At 46.5% G+C, this 13238-nt stretch overlaps 1 protein-coding gene across 1 annotated transcript in view; it reads right to left on the bottom strand.

Moving 5' to 3' along the window:
* LOC146178078 (reticulocalbin-2) overlaps positions 1-10539 on the bottom strand; it is a 108299-nt gene extending 97760 nt beyond the window's left edge. The window contains exons 1-2 of the mRNA XM_084577926.1: positions 10372-10539; positions 9152-9272 (exon numbers count right to left, since the gene is read on the bottom strand). The gene's annotated coding sequence lies outside the window, so the exon portion shown is untranslated. The remainder of the gene's footprint in view (positions 1-9151; positions 9273-10371) is intronic.
* Between the last annotated feature and the right edge of the window lie 2699 nt (positions 10540-13238).

Here is a 13238-nt window from a genome sequence, read left to right as displayed (position 1 = left end):
GGTAAGATTTCCGTGCTACACCTGTCGTTGCGAAACGCTATCAGTAAGGCTAAACACCATTACTACACAGTTCGTTTGAAAAACCTCCTTCTTTCTTCTCCAAGCAAGTTTTGGCGATATCTCGCGCCACGCAAAAAATCGATTCTTGGTCTTTCTGCAGATACTGCAATTATGGACGATAAGTTAGAAAGAGCACAGGCACTCAATCAGTACTTAAGCTCCGTATTTATGCACGATGACGGCTGCATCCCACAATGTTCTTCTTTTGACAATTTGTCTCCAATCAGTAACATTTGTATAACAGAGGAAGGTGTGCTAGTTCTCTTGCTTAACTTAGACGTAAAGAAGTCGCCAGGGATTGACGAAATACCCAACACCTTCTAGTATATGCGGAATGGTGTGCAAAATACTTAACTTTAATGTTTAGAAAATCACTAGAACGCTCTGGATTGCCGTGTGATTGGAAACTTGCAATATCACTCCGATTCCTAAAGAACAAAACAAATCAGCACCTTCTTCCTTCCGGCCGATTTCCCTTTTGTGCACTTCAGTAAAACTGCTTGAACATATCATCAGCAAGCACTCTTTTTCAAGGAGAACCACGTCCTTCCTAATGATCAGCACGGGTTCCGCCGCGGTCTGTCCACAATAACACAGCTTATTGCAACAGTTCACGATTTAGCGGCAGCACTAGATAGGCATAATCAAGTTGATATTGTTTTTCTTGATTTCGAGACCGCGTTTGACAGTGTGTCTCACCAGAAATTACTGCAGAAGTTAAAACCTATACTCAAATATGATTGTCTTCTCTCATGGACTGAAGCCTATCTTTCGCAGAGACGTCAAAGTGTGGTTATTGATGGTATCCTTTCTGATGCTGTTCCAGTAGAATCCGGTATTCCGCAGGGCTCAGTCTTAGGGCCCCTTTTCTTTTTAGTATTTATTAATGACATAGTTCAAAATGTGCATGTTACAATATGACTAATCGCAGATGATTGCATAATTTATCAAGGAATTAGTAGCCCTGACGACCAACTCCTCTTAAACGATTCTTTATCTGCAATAGAAAAATGGTGCTCCACGTGGCAAATGACCCTAAATTCCAAGAAGACAGTAGCAATGACTGTGACACGTAAAAAGAATCCTTTAAGTTTTACATACCACATAGCCAATGAACCCCTCTTAGTTGTAAGCACTTTTAAGTACTTAGGAATCCACATAACCTCTGATCTTCGATGGAACGAGCACATATCGTGTATAGAAAAAAAAGCTTTACGACAACTACACTATCTGAGAAGAACGCTGGCACAATCCACACAAGAAATAAAGCTTTTAGCTTATAAAACATTTGTTAGGCCAATATTAGAATATGCTGTAGCAGTGTGGGACCCTTGGACCGAAACTAACAAACTTAAATTAGAAAATGTCCAACGCAAAGCAGCCAGGTTTATATTTAATTGTTACAGTTGGAAAGTTTCTCCAACAGCCCTACTGAAAACCGCAGGTCTTGAAGAACTGGCCTTGAGTCGTCATAGCGAAAAAGTAAAGTTGTTCTACTTATTTTATCACACTAAAATAAAAATAGAGGTAGGAATTTTAGTTGAGCACACATCTCGTCACCCTACACGCTCCTACCACTCTGAAAGAGTCGCCACGTTTTCGTGTAAAACAAATGTTTTTAAATACTCCTTCTTTCCCCACACCATCACTAAATGGAATGGTTTAACCACCGACATTGTCAATTGCGAATCCGTGAATCTATTTTTACAAGCTCTTAATGAAGCATAGGGCTCTTATGTTTCCCCATTTTGGGCCAAGTTTAATGCCTTTGTTCATTGTCAACTTAGACATCGTTTGTCAACTCTCTTGCCTCTGCACTCGGTTTTGTGTGGCATGCTCTGGTTTTGATTCTGACTGTTTCCTGCTTCTGTTGTAATGTTCATCTTGTTTTTACAAGGATGTTTGTACCCCACTCCTGCCTAAGGCCTGTGATACAGGACGGCAGTATTTGCTAAATAAATAAATAAAAATATGCAGTTCTAAGGTACAGCGCCCTTCCAAGCGATCATATGATTCAATCAAGGGACGATGATGAAGCGGCAGTGGCAGCTCCACGGCCAGCTCCTATTTCAGCGGAATGTGGCACTGTTAAGCAACAACTCTGTCCACGGCTTAAGAATATTACAATGTGCCTCTGCCTTTCGCCGCCCGCCAGACAAAACTCCGTGACCGCCAATGCCTTGGTTCTCGCTGCGTGGATCGAAGCTAATGAACCTGTCTTGTAAGGTTGACACACCAATCGCTAGCATGGTCGAGCTGTTATGGGCGCGACGAGAAAGAGGACCCGACATCCGAACGAGAAATTCCATTAATGCATTGTCTCAAGGTTTTCTGCCTAGACTCTCATTTTCACGGCCGAGGCTGTGAATCCGTCGCATCCAGCCGGCTCCAATACAATTAAGATTGTGGCTCGTGACTGAAAAGTCACGTGCAAAATTCCCTCTTCGAGATCATCGACCTGGTCAACTTGGGACTTTGCACTTTCCACTGGCGGCTCGGCACCGATCACACGTAATGACGTTGAGGAGAGGCATGGCTGGATCACTGTTTTTGCACTAAACTGTGTAGGGCTCCGCAGCCCCTTTATGTGTTTTAAACCGCGCGTGCGTCTTTCTATTTGTATTGTGTTTGCACGGGCAGCGCGAGTGTGCATGAGCAAGCAGATAATCTTGGGGGGCGTGATGTTAGCGGCGACAGACGAGGGTAGAGGGTAGGCGCCGGGCTTTTTTGCCCCGGCGGAGAGGCCGGCGCGGAGCAACCGGCGAGCGTCATGGGCCAGCAGGGTGTGCACGGACGACTAAAAGAAGATCGCCGACACGAAGATGGAAGCAGTGCCTGCAGGTACAGCCTAGGCGTATTCCTGTGAGTTGCTGTCCCGCGAGGAGCAATCTTTCTTGTGTCGCCGTTAGCGCTTTGGCCCCATTGCTCGTTTTATTCGCTCCGCAGTGTGTTTTGTTTCGCTGTGGTAAGGCCCTGACATTCTTCCCCTTTCCGTTGGTGTTCAATTGTCCGTTGGTGTTCAATTGTGTTCAATTTACTCTCGTTTACATTGTGCTGTGAAGACAACTTATCCTCTGTGAACAATGGGGATAAGTTGCTTGGAAGAAATGCTGTTTATCAGGAAAATTAGTTTATTGTAACTGTAAATAGCAGTTTTATTACATATGGTGCGAATAGGTCGAATAGGTTCTTTAAAGGGTCCATGAAAAGCTGATTACGAAAACAAGAAAACGCGCAAGTTTGTAAACAAAGGTGGCACTGCGATCGGCAGCGACATGGGGTGTAGGCAAAAGAGCAGCGTGCTTATACCACCTACACTGCGCCAAGCGACGTTGCCTTCGAAATGAGTTTGCGCGTGCGAATATTCTGAAGCGTAAGCTTCGCTTCTGCGTAGAAATAGTTCGGTTTATGGCTGGAGAGTATTTCAGCACGTTATCAGCCGATTACTGCTGGAATTACCTGGCGAAGAGCGCTGCATTTGCTTCCTTATCCGTGGCCTCAACAGCGTGCGGCGACTGCAGTGAGTGATTAAGTTAAATTAAAACGAGCAAGCGCAATGTACGAGAAAGACTAATAGTCCACATTGCTCAACTCCCGGGCCTATTCCTAGCGCATGCAAGGAGGACGACGATGCGAATGACTGGAAGTGCGTTTTCAAATGCCGACTCTTTTGACTGCGCGCCTTTGTAGCTGCTTCAAGCACTTTCTCTTAAGGAACAATATTATCGGCAACTATATATAGTGAACTAGAAATTACATTTCTAGCTCGCTTTACCGCCAACTTAAGTCATAAAATTTCATATTTAATAAGAACTCAGTTTTTTAGTAATTAACATGTTCGCATATTGCGCTGCCAACTTGTTTTCGCCTGCTCGATAAAAAAGACGTTTGACGTCTGTCTCATCTTATACGTAGCCAAGGTCATTCACAGGTTAATATATACATGAAGGCCTGTGAGAATGTTCTCATTTCTTTTCCCTTTGCTCTCTAGGAGAGACGCATGAGTGCAGATGCAAATTAATGTTCTCCACGATCGCTTGCAGCGAAATTTGCGCGATCTGCTGATGCTTTTTTTATTCGAATGCGCGTCATCTATTATGCTCATTTCACACCCCTCATAGCCAATTTAACTTTGGGACATTAAACTCCATGTACCATATATACTTAAATATTCTGGTTTTACATAGATATTGTATGTTTGTCTGCATCTTAATGACCTTCAATGAGAAATAACGGTGCGGGACTGCTCGGATCATAACGATGTTGGTATAGAATCGGTGATGAAGAGTCACCCGAAACTCGCGAAAGTACATAGAAAGAAAAAGCTACTTTACAATTAAGTCCGCGGGCCTGTTATATCGGCAATATCGCGCTGGAGTGACCGCTCAAGGTAATTGCAGTTACCTTCGCAGCAGCTTTTGTCTCTTTTTCTGTTTGAATATGGACGGGCAATACTGCAGGTGAATGAAAGTAGTGCAGCTTTCCTGCGGGATCATACGCACACGGAATATTGCGTCTAAAATTCTTAATTATGACTTAATAGTATATCAAAATGGGCATGAGCTGCAGGCGTTTATTGTTATTGCACTCTTCGTCGTGCCACCGAAAAGTAATCACGACAATTAAGGGTTGCAAACGAACTCATCTAATTGCAGTGCAGAAGTGCAACGCACGTTAGCCGCGAAGGTAATCCGTCACCGAAGTCTACTTGTCGCGCTCAATGCCGCTGCCCTTCGCTCTCATCTTTATCCGACCGCAAAAAACATGTTAAAACAAGTGCCATTTTGTTTTTTGTGCCTCGTGGCGCAACCAACCGCACCACAGCTTGCGGAAATACCGGTAATTATGCCCGAAAACGCAGCAAGCGCCCCGCATCCAATGCAGACAGTTCGGGCTTCTGCCTACACCACAAGTCACTTCTGTCGCCAGCGCCGCTGCATCTCCACTGATGTCATGAGCTGACGCTTGTTTATAAGTATGCCATCAGTTGTCACCGCAAAGCAAAAAGAAAAAAATTAAGCTACCTTTATTAGGTCCAAAGATATGGGCGATCGAAAATGATGCTTCTGCTCTCCCCTCTCAACATACCTCAACTAAGCCCATGCCAAAGCTCAAGAAAAAAAAAGTAAAGTCGTGACGGCGCCTCAGCGCCTCAACACAGCTCGTCCTGCCCGCGTAACTTGGAAATGTCCAATGAGTGAGCACGCCTAGCGAGCCCATGCTACGGTACCCATGCGACGTCACATGGGAGGTTCCCAACTTTTCCCAACATCAAAGCTTTCTCCAGCGACTCCTCTCTTCTCATCAGATGACCAAAGTAGTTAAGCTTTAACTTTAGAATTTGAAGCTCCAATGAGCAGGCTGGGTTTATGGCCGACAATATCAACTGATTTGATCTTCTGGCAGTCCAAGGAACTCTCAAGAGTCTCCGCCAGCACCACAATTCAAATGCGTCAACTCTTCGGTGGTCAGCCTTCTTCACAGCCCAACTCTCGCATCCATACATCACAACTGGAAAGACTATAGCACGAGTTATACGGATCTTGGTTGGCAGTCTGATGTCTCTGCTCTTTACTAGGCGGTCAAGGCTAGTCATGGCTCTCTTTCCCAAAAGCTGGCGTCTCCTAATTTCATGGCTGCAGTCACCTTCCGGGGTAATCTTGGAGCCCAAGAAGAGAAAATCTGTCACGGCTTCCACTTCTTGTCCCTTGATGCTCCAGGCCTTGATAGGGCAAGACGCCATGATCTTTGTCTTCTTAATGTCTTCTCACTCTCTTCTTGTACGCGCATCAGAAGTATCTTGACTTCCACTTCACTTTCTGCCATTAAAGTGGTATCCACTGCATATCCAAGGTTGTTGATACGTTTTCCAGCAATCTTCACTCCAGCTGAAGACTCGTCCAGCCTGGCCTTCCTCATGATGCACTCAGCATATAGGTTAAATAGGCAGGGTGACAGTATGCAGCCTTGTATCACTCCTTTCTCAATCGGGAACCAATCAGTAAGACCATGCTCAATTCTGACTGTGGCCTCTTGTCTTTCATATAGGTTCCTGAGAAGACAGATGAGGTGAATTGGAACTCCCATCTCTTGGAGAGCTTGCCACAATCTGATGTGATCTATGCAGTCAAACGCTTTCGCATAATCAATTAAGCAGACGTAGATGGATTTCTGGAACTCTCTAGCTTTTTCCATGATCCAGCAAAGGTTGGCAAACTGGTCTCTAGTTCCTCTTCCCTTGCGAAACCCAGCTTACAAGTCCGGAAGCTCCCGATCCACATACTGCTGCAGCCTACCTTGGAGAATTTTCAACATCACCTTGCTGGCATGCGAAATAAGCGCGATCATGCGGTAGTTAGAACAATCTTTGGCACTGCCTTTCTTTGGAATGGGGATGTAAACTGACCTCCTCCAATCTTGTGGCCACTGCAGGGTTGCCCAAATTTGCTGACATAAGGTATACAGAACGTTAACAGCGTCATAGTTAAGGTTTTGAAGCAACTCAGCTAGAATGCCATCAATTCCACTAGCTTTGTTCTTAGCAAGGCTGGCTAAGGCCCATTCAACTTCACTCTTCAGGTTGCCTGGCTCGAGATCAGTGATCACAACCATCTTATGTTGGGTTTGCACACCTGGGTCCTTCTTGTACAGTTCTTCCATGCATTCTCGCCACCTCTTCTTTATCTCTGACGCTTCAGTGAGATCCCTGCCTCGCTTGTCCTTTATCACGCCCAGCTTAGCACAGAAGCTTCATTTGATATCTATGATTGTCTTATACAGAGCTCTTGTGTTCCTCAATTGGCTGTTGTCCTCAACTGCTTGGCACTGTATGTTCAGGAAGGCATTCTTATCTCTCCTTGCTATTCTCTGAAAATCCGCATCGAGAACCTTGTACCTTTCTCTCGTCATAGTTGTCATAGTGAATGTTGATTTCTTTTTTGTAGTGAAGAGTAGTGGTCCCACGTGAGTGGACAAGGCCAGGGAATCCCAGGCGCCCGGTGTTGAAGTTCGCGGGCGAGGCGATGCACTACCTCATTGCCTGGGATTCCAGCGTGACTAGGAATTCACCTCAGCGTGACAAGTGTTGGCACGTAGTTTGGTTAGAGCTCTGTGCAGATCATCCTGCAGTTCTTCAGGAATGCGACCCGTATGAATGGCGCATATAGCCTGTATTGAATCAGTGTATGTGATATATCCCGACGGGTTATGGGGGGTGTTTGTGCGAGGTCTTGAATACTAGCGACTATTGGCAGTGTCTCGAGAGTCGCTGTAGGAGGAGGATCTATGTAAGAACCGAGGGCATGCGTCACTACATAGCTACAGCTCTCAATTGAGCAAGCAGCCGCTCCGACGTCAGTTCGGGATGAATCTGTGTAGACGATCGTGGAATCTGTAGGGTGAACATGATTTGCAACGCGAGCGGATTGTCTGCCTGGGTTAGAATCGGGCGCAACGTTTTTTGGAATGGGGGTTATTTTGAGGTTATGCTGGAACGAAGAAGGAGGGGTTTTTATAGGGAGGTCGATAGGTTTGAGTGCAACCTGCTGTAGTATCCAATGTCCTTGTTTGGTGCTAGAAAGACGTGCCATTTGCCGGTCTCAATGTTGCTGTATGAGGTCTCCCAGGGATAAGAACAGCCCCGTAGAGTATAGGCGCTCCGTGGACGTATGTACAGGGACGTTAAGTGCAGCCTTGTACAATACATGAAGCGCAACCTCAATCTTACATCGTTGGCGACAGGTTAGAGTGAGGTAAGGAATTGTATATAAAATTTTGCTAAGTGCTAATGCGTGGACAAGCTGCCTGACTTGACCCTTACGTAGCCCAGCGTACTTATTGACTATGCGGCGAACTAGATGCGTAAGCTGATTGCACACTTTAACGGTTGTAGATACATTGGCCTGATTAGTTGACTCATGGATATGAAGTCCAGGGATCCAGCAGGACGATACGCGAGGAATGGGGTACCCTGCCATTGCGAGATTGATTAGCTGGTTATGTTGGCGTTGATAGCGAGTTTTTGCAATCAGCAGCAATTTGGATTTTTCAGGTCCTGGAAATAACCCTACTTTAACAAGATAGCTAACGACCACATCGATACCTTGCTGTAGGGTCTCCTCTACTGCTCCAGGAGACCCAGAAGTGCACCAAAGAGTAAGGTCATCTGCATAGAATATTGTATGTTTTAGGTTTGGGATAGACGCTAGAATACGAGATAGGGGAGCCATTCCAAGGTTAAAAAGGGTGGGCGACAGAATAGCGCCCTGAGGAGTATCACGTGTGAGGGGGAAAAGATCAGATATAGAAACGAGGAGACAGTACTTGGCCGTGCGGTCGCGGAGAAATGCCGCGAGGTAGCCGTAGATCTTTGGACCACAGCCAGTAGAGGCAAGGATTTTTAATAGAGGATCGTGGGCAAGGTTATCAAAAGCCTTACGCACATCAAGGGCCACTATGGCTTGGATCTGGGAAGAGGGCGGAGGGTCAAATTTATGCGTGAGGAGAAAAAAGGTCCTGAGTAGACACACCTTTTCGGAAGCCAATTTGTTGAGGGGAAAAGAAATCTGTGGATTCAAGATGAGCCTCGAGCCGACTGAGCACCATCCGTTCCATGGTCTTTCCCAGACATGATGTTAAAGAAACTGGGTGGAGGTTTCGAAGCACAGTTTTTTTGCCTGGCTTTGGAAGTAGGGTTATAAATGATTGTTTCCAAAATGCTGGGAGTGTGCTTTCTTCCCAATGCAAGTTTATAATGCTCAGATAATATTCTTTTTTCGAATGAGTGAGTGTGTAATCTGGTCATCACCTGGGACTGACTTTCGCTTTAGCTGTTCTAGTGCCCAGTCAAGATCCCAGAGGGTAAACGGCTCATCGAGTTCTGTATTGGAAGCCCCAGTGTACGGAGGATAAATACTAGGTAGGGGAGGAGGAATGTAGCAATTGCAGAGTTGGGCTGTTAAGGCATCCGCGCCTAGTTGCGAATAGTGCTTCACGAGTGGGAACAGGTATATATATATATATATATATATATGTATATATAGGCTTTTCGACCGGAACGTTGCGTTCAAAGCTAGCCACGCGCATTGCTCACCTCAGTGGTTGTAGCACTTTCCTCCAGCAAAGACAGATGGCGCCAGCAGTTATTCTCGCCGAAAAGTCGCTGCTGGCGTCTTTCGCCGCCTCAAACTCTACGTACGTAGTTGTTGTTGTGGCTGTAGGAAAAAAAGAAAATAAAATGCACGGGCCTGCTACTGGCTCTGTAGCTGAGCCACCTCCGCTGCCTCGTGCGGACAGAAGAGAAAATTGATAAGAAAAAAAGAAGAGGGAGAGAAAGCCGCGCGCCGCTACAACAGCTGTCGTCCGCCACCACCGAAGCGGTGGCGGGTGCAATGACGGCCTACAGCAGATAAAAATCAGTGGCTGGCTAGCCCCCGCCGCAAGCGGCGTTGATCTACCGTCCCAGCCCCGTAGGGCCAGGAACTGCCACCCTTCACCATCCAAAAAAACTCTACACAGAGAGATCTGGTTTTTCATCATGTGCAGCCAAGCACCATTGCCCAACTTAATACGCATCAAAAGGGTCAACAACAAGCAAGTTTTGCGCGCTGTTTCGCCGTAAATAAGCCTCCGGTTGAAGCGGCAGAATTTTTCAGAAGGGTGCCCGATAAAGTTGCAGAACACTGTGTATATAACGTCCCAAAGCAACTCAGGCTATGAGAGACGCAGTAGTGGAGGACACGGGTAATTTCGACCACCTGGGATTCTTTAACGTGCACTGACATCGTAGAGCACATGGGCGCCTTGCTTTTCGCCTCCATCGAATAGCGGCCGCCGAGGCCGGGATCCGATCCCGCGTCCTTGGGAACTGTAGTCGAGCGCCGTAACCACTGCGCCACCCCGGCGGGGTGAAGTTGTCATTGAGTAAGCGCGATCATCTGCACATACACAACCGCGTTTATATCACATCGAGCGGGACAGTCAGCCCAGCAATGCTTTATCAAAACGACGTAGCAGAAGCAACAGTGCAAGACCCGCCACAGCAGGCGTCTACCCCAAAAAGTTGACAGCTGTGCTGTTCTCGGAGTTTTCACACCCTCGTGACCTATTGCCGCCTCCGTAGACAGCGCAATTGACCATTACTGTAGCAAATTACAGTGTTCACAGCACCTTGGATCGTCCGAACTACCCAAACGGAACCTCAACAGACGACGACGATGACAAAGGCTATGGCGGACCGAAAGCGGGAAGTCATTTTTCCCGTCGTCCCCCGCGCGGCAGCCGACAGTGAATACAGCGAGATCGAATGTATACCTTTGTGACCAAACCCATGGAGCTTCCTCCATGACCAAACCACGGTGGACCAGACGTTGTTCGTGACAACTGAGCCAGGAACTAGTTCCGTGACGTTGCCCTGTCGGATGTGAAAAAAAAAAAAAAAAGAAAAGTAACTACGTGGATCACAGTCGATCTCACGTTGCACTGAGGCGCCGCCAGCTGTAGCAGGCATAGAGTATTAACTCTATGGTAGCAGGCTTCCAAACAGTGTTGCCAACTCAAAAATTAAAAACCCGCAACAGGAACTCCCAAAACCCGCTAAATACCGCTAAATGTATTTTTTTGCCAAAAAATTTCATTTTTATACATTTTATTATGTTTGTAAATAAATATAACTAATAATATAAAAAAGAAAGAAAGAACTTTTTCTTCTTCGACTAAAAACCGTCGACTATAGTATTTATCGACTAGAGACTGCGTACTTTACGCTAAAGTTCAAAAATATTTTTTTTTTTTAAGTTTCAGAAATGGAAAGTACTGAATAGACACTGATGAGTCCTGACTGACTACAGGCACAATCACAGAAAGATGTCTGCTTCATCTACAAGCGACTGTCCACTCGTACCGCTGGTCCCAGGTCCAGGTGGGCTTCCAGCTCTGTTGGCAGCGTACGCTTCCATCGTGCCGATCTTTTGAACTAAATTTGGCGGCAGTTCGTAGTCTGCATTTACCCTGCCTCCGGAGTCCGGCTCGAATAGTCAAGATGGCATTCATCATATGTGTTGACAATGTTCCTCTGTTTACATTTGATAACGTTCAGCTGACTGAACAGGCGTTCAACTTCTGCGTTGGACCAGGGCAGAACCAGCATGGCAAGAGCAAACTCGGCCAATTCGGAGAAGGGATTTTTGTCGGAAGCGTCCCTGTATTTGTTGACTTCGTCCCAGAATGCAACTGTGCTCGCACGGTTATTCCAGCTGACTAGAGTGAGCTTCTCCCATTGCAGTTTAATGGCAGCGATTTTTCCTTGTGGCAGATCCAGGAATTGCTAAGGGGCACCAACGAGTCTTTAACTACACGAAGTGCATCCCCAACTGACAGCAGGGAAACTTGTCTGAGTATTCGCACGTAGTCAGGTAATCTTTGCTGGAGCTGTTTCAGCAGATGAGACAAAACTCCGACACACCGCTGTCTAAATACGAGCTCGGCCTTTCTCGAAAAACCACCCTTTCTCAGCTCTTGCAGCTTTTTTTGAGTCTCGTAGCCGAGGTCCGACGTCATATTAACATAGCCGTCGACGCTTGAACTGAGTGGGTCTGCACGGCACGTAGGCACGACGAGCTTTTTTGACAGCCCTTCAATTAGTAATGTTAGGTCACTTAGCAGCTTTAGGCTGTCAGCCGAGCTGGACTCAAACGCCTTGTTCACACTTTGTACTTCTGCAAGTATCGGCTTTACAAAAACAAGGTAAACCAAGTTCGTCGTGTCGCACCTCATCGAATGTAGGAGTTCTGCTGTGTAACACTTCTCAGTTATCCTTGCAGCTGCAAAGTGTGACAATTCCTCCCATTGCTCCAACACTCTACCGACCGCTGTTTCAACCGACAGCCATCTGGTTTGACAAGACTGCATTATCTTAAGCGGATCGTGTACGTCGTTGAGTCTTCGATAGAGTTCCCGGTAAGACAGCTGTCTTGATGGTGACCGAGAAAACCAGTTGTAAATTTCGCTCACCAAATATTCAAGATTTCTGGGAAGTGCTTCCGCCACGGCACTCGAAACCGCCAAGTGCACCGAATGGCAAACGCACCTGACCAACAAGAGATGAGGAACATCCATCTTAAGCTTCTGATACACTCCGTTATTGACACCTACCATCACACTGGCGTTGTCTGTCCCTATTCCCATCATTCTACGCAAGTCAATTCCAAAATGAGCCAGGCATGTTTTCACTGCATCAATGATTGACCGAGCTTTCGAGTCGTCGAGCTCGACAAAACTTATAAAGGTCGACACTACTTTGCCCATCGTTTCGCTGTAGTACACAATGACGACTCCCAATTGCTTGGTCACAGAAATATCCGTTGATTCATCAAGAATCAGGCTGTATCGCCCAGAGCCTAAGTCGGACAGCAAATGTTCAATGAAGTTAGGGTATGGTCAAAGCGCTGCACTTTGATCGGTGAAGCTGGAGATGCTTAGCTTCCTCGCTGTCGCGAAACTGGCTACAGCACAGCTCACTAAGGTGATCTGAAGCAATAACTTCGGAGTGCGCGCATACGAATAAAGCAGGGGACCCTTCGGCAGTGCGTGACTTGTCACACTTGCGACTTACAACTCCTAGAGTCGTCTGCCTTCCGGACGAAAACGGCGCTGTAGCCGAGAGGTGCTTCTTCGTTGTGGTGTGCGCGGCCAAATCCACACGTTTGGCAGAAAGCTCAGTCTTGCAGTAACGGCATCGCGCTCGTCTGGAATCATTTGGAACTTCCAGTAACCAGTCTCTAAGCTTAGGGTCCTGCAGCCACTCTCTCCTGAACTTCTGTGCATACTTTACAGGTCCCATTTCTCCCGGCAGGTTCGAAGACTAGGTTCAAAAGTGCCGCAGAAATCGATTCAAGGCGTGTTGCGATGTTCCCCACAGTTGTATAGCGGCATTTCAGCGACGTCATGCGCTCACAGCGACATGGTGACGTTTTCTTGCAGACGAGACTGGAATTTTAAGACATGTTTTCTGTTCAGAAATAAAATACATTTAACTACCAAAAACCGCCAAAAAAACAGCCAGAAATTCTTAAAGATCGCTAAAAGTTCCGCCTCCCGCAATACATGATTTTTGCTAGCTAAATAGTGTAAAAACCCGCTACATTTAGCCGGAAAACCGCTAAATTGGCAACACTGCTTCC

Source organism: Amblyomma maculatum, chromosome 9 (assembly GCF_055883805.1).
Source record: "Amblyomma maculatum isolate TAMU_Amacu chromosome 9, ASM5588380v1, whole genome shotgun sequence".
Classification (NCBI taxonomy): Eukaryota; Metazoa; Arthropoda; class Arachnida; order Ixodida; family Ixodidae; genus Amblyomma; species Amblyomma maculatum.
This window is presented reverse-complemented; position numbering and strand designations above follow the sequence as displayed.